The sequence below is a fragment of the Schistocerca nitens genome, chromosome 3 (assembly GCF_023898315.1).
Source record: "Schistocerca nitens isolate TAMUIC-IGC-003100 chromosome 3, iqSchNite1.1, whole genome shotgun sequence".
NCBI classification, from domain to species: domain Eukaryota; kingdom Metazoa; phylum Arthropoda; class Insecta; order Orthoptera; family Acrididae; genus Schistocerca; species Schistocerca nitens.
In genome coordinates, this window is record NC_064616.1 from 544168766 (window position 1) to 544183157 (window position 14392).

Consider the following 14392-nt stretch of genomic DNA (forward strand, 5'->3'; position numbering starts at 1 on the left):
AAGAAATTAAAGACATGGTGGAAAAGGTCAAAAATAAAAATAAACAGAAGGAAGAGAGTCTAAGGAACTGTATTCGAGAGATAAGGATAGAAACCAAAAACATCCAGAAAATTGCAGAGGAATCTCAGGAAAACGTGAATCCGGCCGCAAACAAAGCAGACGAAGCAAAAAGTGTAGTGAAATAAACGTTTAGAACTACTAAAAAAACCGGCAAGGATAGTCAGGAAGCAATTTCAAATCTACACATGGAATCAACAACACAGAGCAGTGTAAGATTATGTGGTATCACGATTCAAGAGCCCAGTAAAATTCTTAGAATTCACGATCTACAAATATGTTTCTGGACATGCCATGCGTACTAGGGGAGTAATCAAGCACTTCTATCCCACACTTCCGCTTAGTTACCAACAAATTCAACTGGCAGAAGCAGTGTTGATATAAATGCTTTCTGTAACAGGCTACGTGAACCTGAATTTGCCTTTAATGCTCAGCACAGCTGCACATGGTGGCACGATTATGAAGGACACTTTCGCAAACGATAATGTTAGTGGAGGGAAGATAATTATAATAACAGAAACAGATATTCAATAAATGGAAACCATTAGATCAATGAAGGTTACGGGAACAACCATGTGCCAAGTAATGGAGATGTGAATGGTGGAAGAAGAAACAATAATGTATTCGACAACAGAGGTTGGAACACACAGAGAAGCTTGGAGAGCACTGTAAAACAGCAGATGGCGCAGACTGGTGAATAATGAATGTGGAGAACGTTTTGAAGGTAAAAACGGAAGTGGTGTGTCAGGCCATAACATAGAAAACATCGTCTGATTACAAGGACTGAACCCAAAACACCATCAATATGATTAGATCCCTCCTAGGAACTGACGTCTGGAGAGCGTGGTGAAGGCAAATTCAACACCCACATCATTAACCAGTCGCAGTCTCCTCGACGAAATCCAATACAATGACACGTCGGAGTCTTACCCAAGGAGACGGAATTAAATGCGACAAGGGACGTACATCCTATATTGAAGATGACAACACGCAATGTGGAACTATACAGAATTTTGGATGGTGGCATCCCAATATTTGCAATTGCAGGAATGGCATTTAATATATGTAAAACAAATCATAGGTGGCTCGCGTTATCGCTGAGATAAGTTAAAATTTGAGGTTCTACCTCTGGAAAAAATCACTGATGAGCTTAAGCAAGTAAGGCTTGGATCAATGTATGAAGGACACATCTTGACAGGAAATTTCTTCGTGGTTTGTAAATAGGCAGCTGATCTTATAAAAGTAATGGACACCTCGAGTGACTATGCTGAATTGCCTGATCTGGGATGTGGCGAAGTTACCATGCAAAGAGCAGGAAAAGTACAATTGTGATTTGAGGAACAAGCTATTCGGTCACAGAGTCTGGGAGGTTGTTTGCATCAGTGTGTTGGCTGTCATAAAAGAAAGTCTGAGTATATTTATGGGTACAAAGCAGATGACGACGATTCGAGGACTGAGGAACAATAAATGAAAAGAGAAACTTAGCTTACCATCCAGGAACGGGTAAATCGGATTATGAACGTAGGAGCAGAAGACAGAAGAAAAACTAAGCACAATCATGAATGAAAATCGCGATGTATTCGTGCCGAAGACATGTGCAACCTACAACTTCCAGTACGTGTTAATGAGAGCCAAAGCACATCAAACATTCTTTGTAACTCTGTACACTATCCTATTAGCTCACCGAGCAAAAGGGCATCTGAAAATATCGGGAATGTCACGAGAAGTGATCATTGAACATGCAGTGTCTACGTATAGTAGTCCGTTACGAGTCGTTGAGAAGATGGATTGGTCCACTTAGTACTGGATTCCAGACAATTCAATATAATAATAACTTCGTAAATAGACAGATCCCAAAACGCCGGAAGAACTGTTACAGAGGTTCCATAGACTAAGGTTTTTTCGTCAATAGACCTTCAGTAAAGTTTCTGGCAACGTGAGTTACACCTATCCTGAAGCACATGGCGTCATAATCTCAATCCACAGCTACAAATTTCGCCGGTTACCCTTTGGAGTAAAAATATTTTAGGCATAATTCGTCCACAGACTGATTGGTCTTGTTTACGAGGTCGTAACGGGAGATGGGAGATATCACACGCTACGTCGATGGCCTCTTAATCGCTAAGGGAACTTGGAAGGACTACGTCGATGGCCTCTTAATCGCTGAGGGAACTTGGAAGGACCCTTGAATGTGTTGGTCAGTGCACTGAAACATCATGGAGTACTCGTCAACCTGGAAAAGTCATTTTTCCTCACACTAGAAGCATAGCTTTTGGAACACACATTTGCAATGGCAGAAATGATCAAAGCTACCCCAGAGATATTACAACCCGCTACCCAGTTTCCTACGCCTCAGACACGCAAGGACTTTACAAGGTTCCTTGATGTCGTCAATTTTTGCAAGTAATTCATAAAGATAGACTCGTTAGCAGCGCTAAGACTCTATGCACTGACAGGAAAATAGACGCCGTGGATTTGGGACGAACTAGCTGAGAATGAGTTTCAAGCACAGTCAGGGGCACTAATAAATGTACCAGTATTAGCACATCCTGACCTGTAGGCCGACTTTTACTTTATGAGGTAGAGTACTGATGAAAGTGAGAAATATTTTCCCATGACCAAGCTCGTGGCCTTAGACGTGTTTGGCAGTTTCAAAAACTCAGGTACTCCTTGTTTGGATGAAAGATGAGGCTATCCACAGATTAGAATTCCTTTTCACAGCCAGACTCACCTGTAATATGTTAACCCATTGGGTAGCCGATTTACAGGAATTTGATTTCTCTATTATATATGTACCATTGCAATTGAACTGTCATATTCGCCAGAAGAGAGGACACACAAAGTGTTAGAGATAACCTAAACTCACCATTTCAGCCTGTAATATATAAGGAATGGGGTCTTTGAAACCTGCTTAACGGTAACTCTGCAAGACATAGCTATAGAAAAGGACAAGACATCGCCCTGCAACGACTGAAGGATAGATAGTGAGACATGGAAGAAATATCTGTTTGGGTGTTCTGCCTGGTACGAAAGGGAATCTTCTTTCACAGGTAGAGTCCAACAAATTCCCTGGAGGGCATTGCTTACCAAAGAATGGTTCGCAATGGTTCACATGTCTCTCAGCACTATGGGACTTAACATCTGAGGTCATCAATCCCCTAGAACTTAGAAGTACTTCAACCTAACACACCGGAGGACATCACACACACCCATTCCACAGGCAGGATTCGAACTTGCGACCGTAGCGGTCACGCGGTTCCAGACTGTAGTGCCTCGAACCACTCGGCCACCCCGGCGGCTTCGCAACCACAAACACAGCTGTTGCTGCCTGTATGAGAGTCAAGGGGACATAGACATGTAGGACTCGGGAGGAAGATTAATATGAGCGGCCGACGTCCCTCATGTTCTAACATTAATATCTAGGTCAGTTTTATGAGATAAAGCAGGTTACAGGAGTAGTGCAAGTGCGAAATTGCATTTAAAAATTTTTCCTTTTACCCCAGAATTACATAACTTACATTATAGACAGCCTTTTTATTCACTTCACAGCCAATTCAGTGATTCAGATATGGAAGGAAAGGCTGACAGATGATGGAGAAACTAGAACGTTAACAAGGAAAATGATTTCATTATGAAATTAATCGGCCAGTTTTGTTAGGTAAACCTTCAATACACTTATTTATATAATTAGAAAGTGATACACAAGTATACCATGATGAGTAGTTTCACAGATTATGAGGAACTTCCCTGCCGCTATCGAGGAAGAAATAGATGCAGACACACAACGTTTACTTAACCATGGCATGTGTACAGCAAAGACTTCCGCAACGAGGAAACCCATAAACATGAAAGCTCTGCACGAGGCGACACAGCAGTGTCCGCAACCTCCTGCCATGGCTATTGTCCTATTCCCAGGAGTGCTCGTCGACAGATGACGTCAGTCGTCAATCGATGGTGCCGCTCGCGGTCAACTGGAATAGAAACAATACACATAATATGAAAAACAAGTGCAGACGGATTCAAAACATTGCCTACAGGCTGTGTTTTATAAATGTTTGCAGTCTTCAGTCAAAAACACTTCTTTATTTAGGGTCTACGCACATTGTACTTTGAGCCCAGTGGCTGCTTATTCAGAGCGTCATCTGTTAATGAAAAACATCTATGTTATTAAATTGATTATGTGAGTTTTAAGATACTTTATATTTGTCAAAATTTGTAGTTGCAAATAGTACAGCCAATATCTAGAGCCCCAGTTACTTGCTTCTTTTAGAATACAATATAATACATAAACTGTTACGCACTTCTGTTCTTAGTGTAGGTTTCCTATTAATATCATTTTACAGTTAAGTATATCAATTTTCTAGTAATCGGCTAAGAAAATAGTATTACCATCCTTAGGGGGCACTACATTCGCCCTGTGACCAGTGCAAAGGTGTGTGCTGTTACCTAGCAGTACAAGCAGGAAGGCGTTGCAGAAAGCTTTTCGCATGGAAGTCATAAAATGTTCTTGTAGAGGGTTGATCGATGAGACGACTGCCGGCCGAAGTGGCCGCGCGGTTCTGGCGCTGCAGTCTGGAACCGCGAGACCGCTACGGTCGCAGGTTCGAATCCTGCCTCGGGCATGGATGTGTGTGATGTCCTTAGGTTAGTTAGGTTTAACTAGTTCTAAGTTCTAGGGGACTAATGACCTCAGCAGTTAAGTCCCATAGTGCTCAGAGCCATTTGAACCATTTTTGATGAGACGACTGTGCCACGTGCGTCTTCTGTCCATAGTAGGCAACAATTTCTACCGGTGGACAAAATTATTAGGATTGTTCGTTTCTTTCTTTTCCATCTAAAGAGTGATAATATACTCGCAAAGAACTGAACGCCATAAATAAGAACTATTGTGTGCTTCACAAACTAATGAAGAAAGATTTTCCAAACGAAAGGGTGACAGGAAATGAATGTCGGCGATAAACACAAAACGTTCAACAGCACACAAAATTCAAAAACTAAGATAACGTCCGAAAGACCGGAATGTATTGTAACTACAACTTTTATCACACACACACAAACCGAAAACCCCAAACCTCTTATTAAACATATTTTGAGATATCTTTCTTTCGAAAGGAAGTCGCTGTCATATCGCAAGGTGGTCGCGAAATCTGTTCAGCTGCCATAAAAGGAGCAGCGTGACGACAATATACACTCGACAGCAAAGAAAGAGGGTCACGCCTCAATTCCGAGGTGTAGGCTGCACCGGAATGTATGCAACCAACATAGCATATCTGTGTTGCACATCGTCGCAACCCTCCACAGTAGAGTCGTTGTAAGATACACAATGGGTACCACTAGAGACTACTAGAGAACACCGGTCTTTACGACAGTCCGTCCAGATGTAAAGTAACATTACGATACTACTGAAGAGATCAGACAGTCCTTAACGTTTGTAAACTGAACTTAATTACAATAAGTTACATTTCAAACGTTAAGGGACAACTAATTTTCTCACATAAATAGTTCAGTAATTCCTCGGCGCAGTTAAATATTTGAGACAGATTATGGATTCGTAAAGTTGTATCGCAGTTGGAAACAAGTTCTTTGCTGTCTAAAAGGATTACTCAACACATGCTGAACGTTGTTCCACGTTCAACAGAGTGTGGTTTCGCATCAACTTTATGTAACACTAACCAGTTAACAGAAAACGTGCTTAACAGCGGCAAGCACTCTACGGAAATCCCAACATTAAAAGCGAATCACAATTAATATAATTGTTCACATTACTCATCAACAGTTACTTGTACACAAAGTTGTACTTTAAATGACATGACCAACGTCTTCGTTCTGAATCCGGATGCAAACCCAAAGCGTAGGGCCATTGTTAACCAAGCAAAGCTTTGTGCCTTATCGAGACTCGATCACAAGGCAAAAAGAGACCTCAAATATTGACGTTTGCACCAGTATCAGTTATCAATTCTCAACTTGAACCTAAGTGACGATAATGTTTGTACGAAGCCAGGAACCCTAACATGATAATTACCGTCTTGGTAGTTAACCTCGAAAGACGTATATTGTTGCATTGTCAAGGAACAAAGGATGCACATTTTAATTGAAATGCCATCATGTAATGCTGGTGACAAGGATGCGAACACAGCACCTAATCGGATTGTTGAATAAGTCCGTAAAATCAGATTGAAGATATCACAATTTGTCACCAGTAATGAGGGTGGAACCTTAAATGACAACTGAAGTTGTATTGCCTGACCGGGATTCGAGCCCGGCACCTACCTCCTTCCTTGTGTAACCCGGAGCAGACGTGAAGTGTCCAATGTTGGTCCACCATTAGCGAGATGTGCACCTTTTTATCTAGAAATAAGGCGACGAAAACGTCTATGCTGACTGAAAGTCGAACGCCGCACACATGGCAATGAAGACACGTTAATAATGAAATTCTTATTCAGTAGTAACTAGGAGTAGCATGTTTAGTTGCAAACCTTAAGGCCTTTCTCATCCCTACTAACGTGTTGCCTAATATCTGCGATATCATGGTGTTAATTTGCAAGTGGTTTGACTGCCGTAAAGAGCAATGTTCTCTAGTAGTCGTGTAGCATTGAGATGTAAATGAAGTGCCTCAGCAGAAAGTAATTTCCATCTTGCAGCACGTATTGTTTCAGAGACGCTGAGTACATGTTATAACTGCACAAAACGTGTATTATGTACTACGTATATAGTATTATTTGTAGAAACTGCAGCCAAATCTGTTTACTTTTACATCCCGCTTAGTTATCGTGGTTGAATACACGTTATCTTGAGGCCACATCTACTGCATAGCGGTTAAATAGCGGTGAGCAATATGGGACTTAGCTGCTGAGGTCATCAGTCCCCTAGAACTTAGAACTACTTAAACCTAAGTAACCTAAGGATATCACACACAACCATGCCCGAGGCAGGACTCGAACCTGCGACCGTAGCGCATAGCTATTACAAGAAGGAATAGTTTCCTGCGTCATGCTATTGCTAGCTAGGTGAAATATTTTAAAGTGAATGTATTTTTGAACGTATTGTTCGTCAAATATTTGAATGAATCGTCAACTGTAGGTGTGCCTGCACATGTTATAGTATAATAGCTGTAGCTGCGTTAGTAGGGTCTAGGGCACTGCAGTCATGGACTGTGCGGCTGATCGCGGCGGAGGTTCGAGTCCTCCCTCGGGCATGGTTGTGTGTGTTTGTTCTTCAGATAATTTAGGTTAATTAGTGTGTGAGCTGAGGGACTGATGACGTTAGCTGTTCAGTCCCATAAGATTTCACACAAATTTTTTTGCGTTAGTTGATACTACAGACTTGGGTAGGTTAGGTTAACTTTTGATCCTTCAGGTGGTGATCGTGGCCTTGCAGCCCTGGTCTGTAATAGCCACGGATTGCGATCTACGGGCCAGCCAGGCTGGTCGGGGCGAGACGGAAGTGAGCGTGCTCGCGGTGGCGTTGGTTGGCCAACAGCCCGGGACAAGCCAGCAAGGCTACGCCGCATGCCTCTCCTCTGCCGCTCCGTTTGACATAAATATGTTTACCTCCTCTCCTGGCATCAGTATAAGAGCGGCAATCAGAAATACTCATCAGGCTGTCTGCCTTAATGGCTCACTGGGAGAGGTCTATCATGATAGAGTCCTCGCTCTCATTGAAGAAGGAGGATGTTCCATCAGAGAAGCTGGCAGACGGTATGGCGTACCACATACCATTGCAACGAGATGGTGGAGGATCTGCCTTGAATGAGGCACCACTAACAGGGCTCCTGGCTCAGGCAGGAAGAGAGTGAGCTCACAGCAGGAAGACAGGGACCTAGTGTCTAGGAGAAGAGAAAATCCCTTTCTGATCGCGAAGCAGTTGCGGCGGGAGACCAACTTCACCGGCTCCAGTGACACGATTCGCCGAAGGCTGAGGGACGGTGGACTGCATGCACGTAGATCCGCCGTGAAACAAGAGCTCAGCGAAGACAACCTTTTATACCGGCTAGCATTTGCGGAGCTTCATCTGACGGCGTCGTGGGACAATGGCATTTTCACTGATGCGAAGGTGTTTTCCACCAGTAACGACGGTCCACGAATCGTTTACAGGCCGCAAGAGACTCGCCATCGACGCGAATATGTAACCACGAAGAGAAGAAGTGGTCTGCTATCTGTTTGGATTTCTGCGAGAAGGGCGGGAATTCTACTCAGGATAGAAGTAACTCTGGACAGCGTGCAGCGTGCCCACATATTGGAAAATGTGATGCTTCCGTCAGTGCGAATGCTGTACGCAGAAGGGAACGTCACGTTGCAAGAGGACCATTCTCCCTTTCACAAGTCTGCATTTGTTCAGCAGCGACTCTCCACGATTGGAATCTACGTCATGGACTGGCCGCCATTTGCGGCTGATATTAACCCCATGGAAAACCTGTGGGCTGAGGTCGCTAGAACATTAACAGGGAACTGGCCACGAAACTAACCAACTACTGCGGACGCTCTTTGGGACTGCGTCCTGGAAGCCTGGGAGGCTTGACGTCCGACGGCTCATACATTCTATGCCAAGACGCATAATAGAAGTACAAAATAATGAATGATTCTGGATAAAATATTAGAGTCCTTAAAACGTTTTTTATGTCTTCTTTTTCGTCATTATTCCACATTGGTAGCTAGTGGAAGATCGCGTGGCAGCAGAAAAGATACAATATGGGTTAGTTTTCCTTTGAGTTGCCTTTTTAATTCAAGTGGGTTTCATTTGAACATACAGTTTTTTAAATATTATTTTTGAATTTGATTTATACACTGTCTAGATATGTACAAACTAATCAGCGTATATGGGCTCTGTCACTGTAGTTTTTGTTATTTCAAATACACTACTGGCCATTACAATTGCTACACCAAGAAGAAATGCAGATGATAAACGAGTATTCATTTGACAAAGATATTGTACTAGAACTGACATGTGATTACATTTTCTCGCAATTTGGGTGCTTATATCCTGAGAAATCAGTACCCAGAACAACCACCTCTGGCCCTAATAACGGCCTTGATACGCCTGGGCATTGAGTGAAATAGAGTTTGTATGGCGTGTACAGGTACAGCTGCCCATACAGCTTCAACACGATACCACGGTTCATCACGAGTAGCGACTGGCGTATTGTAACGAGCCAGTTGCTCGACCAGACGTTTTCAGTTAGTGAGAGATCTGGAGAATGTGCTGGCCAGGGTAGCAGTTGAACATTTTCTGTATTCAGAAAGGCCCCTACAGAACCTGCAATATGCGGTCGTGCATTATCCTGCTGAAATGTACGGTTTCGCAAGGATCGTATGAAGGGCAGAGCCACGGGTCGAGACATATCTGAAATGTAACGTCCACTGTTCAAAGTGCCGTCGGTGTGAACAAGAGGTGACCGAGACGTCTAAAGAATGGCACCCCGTACCATCACGCCGGGTGATACACCAGTATGGCGATGATGGGTACACGCTTCCAAAGTGCGTTCACATCGATGTCGCCAAAGACGGATGAGACCATCATGATGCTGTAAACAGAACCTGGATTCATCCGAAAAAATGACGTTTTACCATTAGTGCACCCAGGTTCGTCGTTGAGTACACTATCGCAGGCGCTCCTGTCTTTGATGCAGCATCAAGGGTAATCGCAGCCATGGTCTCAGAGCTGATAGTCCATGCTGCTGCAAACGTCGTCGAACTGTTCGTGCAGATGGTTGTTTTCTTGGCAAACTTCCCCATCTGTTGACTCCGGGATCGAGACATGGCTGCACGGTCCGTTACAGCCATGCGGATAAGATGCCTGTAATCTCGACTGCTAGTGACACGTGGCCGTTGCGAGCCAGCACGGCGTTCCGTATTACCCTGCTGAACCCACCGATTCCATATTTTGCTAACAGTCACTGGATCTTGACCAACGCGAGCAGCAACGTCGCGATACGATAAACCGCAATCGCGATAGGCTACAATCCTACCTTTATCATAGTCGGAAACGTGATGTTATGCATTTCTGCTCCTTACACGAGGCCTCACAACAGCGTTTTACAAGCCAACCGCGGTCAATTGCTGTTTGTGTATGAGAAATCGGTTGGAAACTTCCCTCATGTCAGCGCGTTGTAGGTGTCGCCACTGGTGCCAGTCTTTTGTGAATGCTCTCAAAAGCTAATCATTTCCATATAAAGCATCTTCTTCCTGTCGGTTAAATTTCGCGTCTGTAGCACGTCATCTTCGTGGTGTAGCAATTTTAATGGCCAGTAATGTACATCTCTCTCTTCCCTTCCATCCATGAATACAGCCTCCGTCCTCCACACAATACGCAAACGATTTCATATTACGTTTAATCGTTGTTAACATCTCCTCTATTCTCTCTCACACTCTCTTTGTCTGACACTATGGCCGCAAGTGCCCTTCTATTCCATTTCCCCAAAACTATATAAACAAATCTAACCGTTTCCATTGACGCTACATTTTCTCTTTTAATTGCTGCTGTCTTTACTATCTATCATTCCTCTTAACGCCTCTGAAACCGTATTCCCTATAACCCATTCTTCGTACTGAAAAGAGTCCTTCCTCATCTCTTGGTCCTAGGATAAAGCGAATTGTGGCACACATCTAAGTAAGCAATACTTTGCAAGCATTTCACGCTCTTCTATACTTCTGTCCATTCCCAGATCCCACCCTCCTTCCTGTTACCCGTCCCTTGACATCTGCATCAAACATCTAAATGAATACTCTGCAATACATGATTATGTGTTGGCAGGGGATTCTGTGGTATGGTGTATTAATTTTGTATTGATGTATAAAAAGTGTAGGTTCACATCTCACGTCAGGCTTAGATTTTTAACACACTCAAGTAACTCTCCTTCACCCCTAGTAACGCCAGGCGCAGAACGCCAGTAAGCTCCTAGTTCAATATCCGCAGTAAAGGTAACATCCCTTCGCTGCCGACTGGGACAGAGCGGCATTCCTTTGAGCTGTGTCAGATGGAGAAACCCCGGAAGGCAGAGACTCTGTCACCAGCAAGCCGTCGTAAACTAGAAAACGTATTTCATTTAATGAACGAATGGCCATGTAAGTTCACAAGGGTCTTACTTTATTTGAATCTGAGACGTTGAAAATTGTGGTGCTGGACTGGGTTTCGAATTCGATTTCACTGTGTTCCCCAAGATTGCACAAACTCTTCTAGGCCTCCCCAAAAGTGAACTATCTGGTTTCGGATCCTGATCAGCACAGAATGTTCATTGTTTCATTTCATTTCATTTCATTTGCACTCCGAACTACTAGTGAAAAATAGTTGCCAACGTCTCTTTGTGCGTTGTCAGCAGTAATGTGTTAGTTTCAACTCACAGCTACATGATGAGCTTTTTATCACAACATTACAAGATCATACGTTTCCTTACTTCTTTTCCAAGTTCAAACATTCCATTCTACTTGCGAAAACGGATTTGGGTTTGACGTTGTGTTCGTTGTGATCACCAACGACGATATGTTGAGGATTCAACGAGTAGCTAGCACAGTACTTTCCATCACATCATTCAAATTACTAACATGCCACTCCTAGCTAATATTGGAAAAGAATTTGATAGTTAAAGCATGCACACATCTCGCTACTGGTGAACCAACAATAGCTATTTATCGTCTCTTCCTGGCTAGAAAACGACGGCGCCAGATGCTGGGTTAAAATGCCAGTCAGGCAAATACAATTCTATCGTCATTTAAGGTTCCGACGTCTCACTATTGGTGAAAATATTTGATATTTAATTTCTGATTTTACGTACTTCGTTAACAATCCGATTAGGTGCTGGGTTCGCATCCCTGTGACAACCTTTACATGATGGCATTTCGATTTTAAACATGTGAATATCTTGTTCGTGGTGAATGACACCATATTAAACGTCGTTGGGGGTAGTTCCCAGGAAGCTAACCGTTATGACAGGATTCCCAGTTGGGCACAAACATTTTCGGCATTTATTTTCAGGATCTGAATTGAAAACTGATGCTGGTGCAAACGTCTATACTTCACGTCTCTTTATGCCTAGTGATCGCGTCTCAATAAGGCACAAACAAAGCTTAGCTTAGTTAGCAATGGCTATAGGTGCTGGGTTTCAATGCAGGTCCACAACGACGACGTTGGTCATGTCATTTAAAGATCAGGTTTGTGTACACGTAGCTGTTGATGTGTTACGAGAACAATGATATTACTGGTGATTCGCTGTTAATGTTGAGATTTCCGTAGAGTGCTTGTTGCCGTTAATCGCGTCTTTTTACTGCTTCGTCCAATATCCAGTTTCCAGGGCCACTCGCTCTGAGCACTATGGGACTCAACTTCAGAGGTCATTAGTCCCCTAGAACTTAGAACTAGTTAAATCTAACTAACCTAAAGACATCACAAACATCCATGCCCGAGGCAGGATTCGAACCTGCGACCGTAGCGGTCCTGCGGTTCCAGACTGCAGCGCCTTTAACCGCACGGCCACTTCGGCCGGCCGGGCCACTCGCTGTTGAGCGACGTCCAGCACGTGGATGGAAAACCTTTTCGAGGGCGAAAAACATTTTTCCAATTGCCGTAGTGCTTTGTAACTCCATATATTGTCTCAAGTACTTCAATTTGACTAAGGATTACTGTAGGATATATGTAAAATACTCCGTTTTCTCAGAACTTCTGGAGTGTCACTTGATGTAATTAAGGTTACTCTAAATGTGTTATGGGGTGTCCCATCGCTAAGGTTATGTTTTCTAATATGTTTTGTATGACGATATTAGTTGACGCTTAGACTGACTGCCCTAAAAACCTTTGGTCTCTAGTAGTCTCTTTCGGTACCCATTCTGTGTAGTCAAACGACTGTACCCCACAGGGAGTTTGGTGTTTAGAGGACCTGCCACACAGCTACATTACGTTGATTGTATTCGGCAATGACCCACTTTTTTTGCTGTCAAGTGTACCTTCAGGCGTTCTTTGATATATTTCATAGTAATATGTTAAGTAAAACAGAGCGCCTTACGGTTCTGCACATTGATCACTTCAGGTGTACAAAAGGATTTAAGGAGGCTGATTCATAATGACACCTAATAACTTTGATTCGTTTTAGTGGGTTCATGGAGGAAGGTATTTTGGATAGAATACGTCGTCTTGGAACGAATAACGGCAATCGATTAGCTCCTACCGAGTTTGGCTGATGTTGTACGTGACTTCATGGACTCTTACAATCCTTCACCATTTGAATTCATTCAGATCTCTCTATTGATTCATCCTGTAAAAAATATAACAAAAGGTCTATGGTGCTGACACACTGTTTGCACTTCATATCCACGGATAAGCTTAGTTTCGGAGACCTCTGAAGGTCTTAGTGTTTTTAGAGCTTGCAACAGTAAATCCTTTTTGGTATCTTTCAATTATTTATTAGATACTCCGTCATGTAGCTTTGCACTGTGTAGGATACCAGAAGCCGTTATTTGTGTGTTTCGACAACAGGTGTGAAAGCTATATGACTTGTTATACTCTCGAATTATGACCGGTGAAGTGCAATATCTCCCAGCCCAGCAACAAACTTTCTTACTATTCAACACAAAATGCACATTTCTATGGCTAGTGTTTACTCCTCTCTTAAATTGGTATCTAGAACTTAAGTCTCTCCATCAACGGTAGACATGTTTGTAGAAGGTGCACACTTGTTCCTAAGATTTATTTACGCACATAACGTTTAAACTATGCAACATCTCACATTTAACACTTACCACATTACATAGTACATACGTCTCTGATTCACACTATAGCCATCCACAGCTGTGTCAGTTTCTTCGGGGTTCATGCTGTCTGAGGGATGGAGCTTTTTCTGACTCCCTGAAGTATTTTGAACGGCTGTGCAGAGCACTAGTTGTGCTGATGATGCCACATATGTTTCAAATCATCGGTCATGCATCTCTCGTGTTTTTCCTGTTGTCAGGCCACAGCGAAGATATTCCATGAAGTTTAGGGTCTTCAGTCCGATAACGGTGACTTCTTGCCAAGATATTGCGGCTGACAACAATTTAGCCATCTGAAGGTGAGTGTTTTGCACTCGAGATTGTGCAAAAAACGAAGTTGACAGCTCTCCTAAACTAATATGATCCGATGCAGTCTGTATTTTTTCCAGCTAGGGCGATGGCGAACAGTAGTACAGCTATAGACAATATTTTTATTTATTCATCATTACTGGATGGGCATTATGTTAGTAAAAGTGTAGTATGCGTTTCAAACTATGATGCACAAATTTTGATACTAAAAGGCTTTTGTACTCAAAATAATCTCACATATATATGCAAACTGTGTAGGGAGGTTATTTCAACGGCAATAGAATTTTTTATAC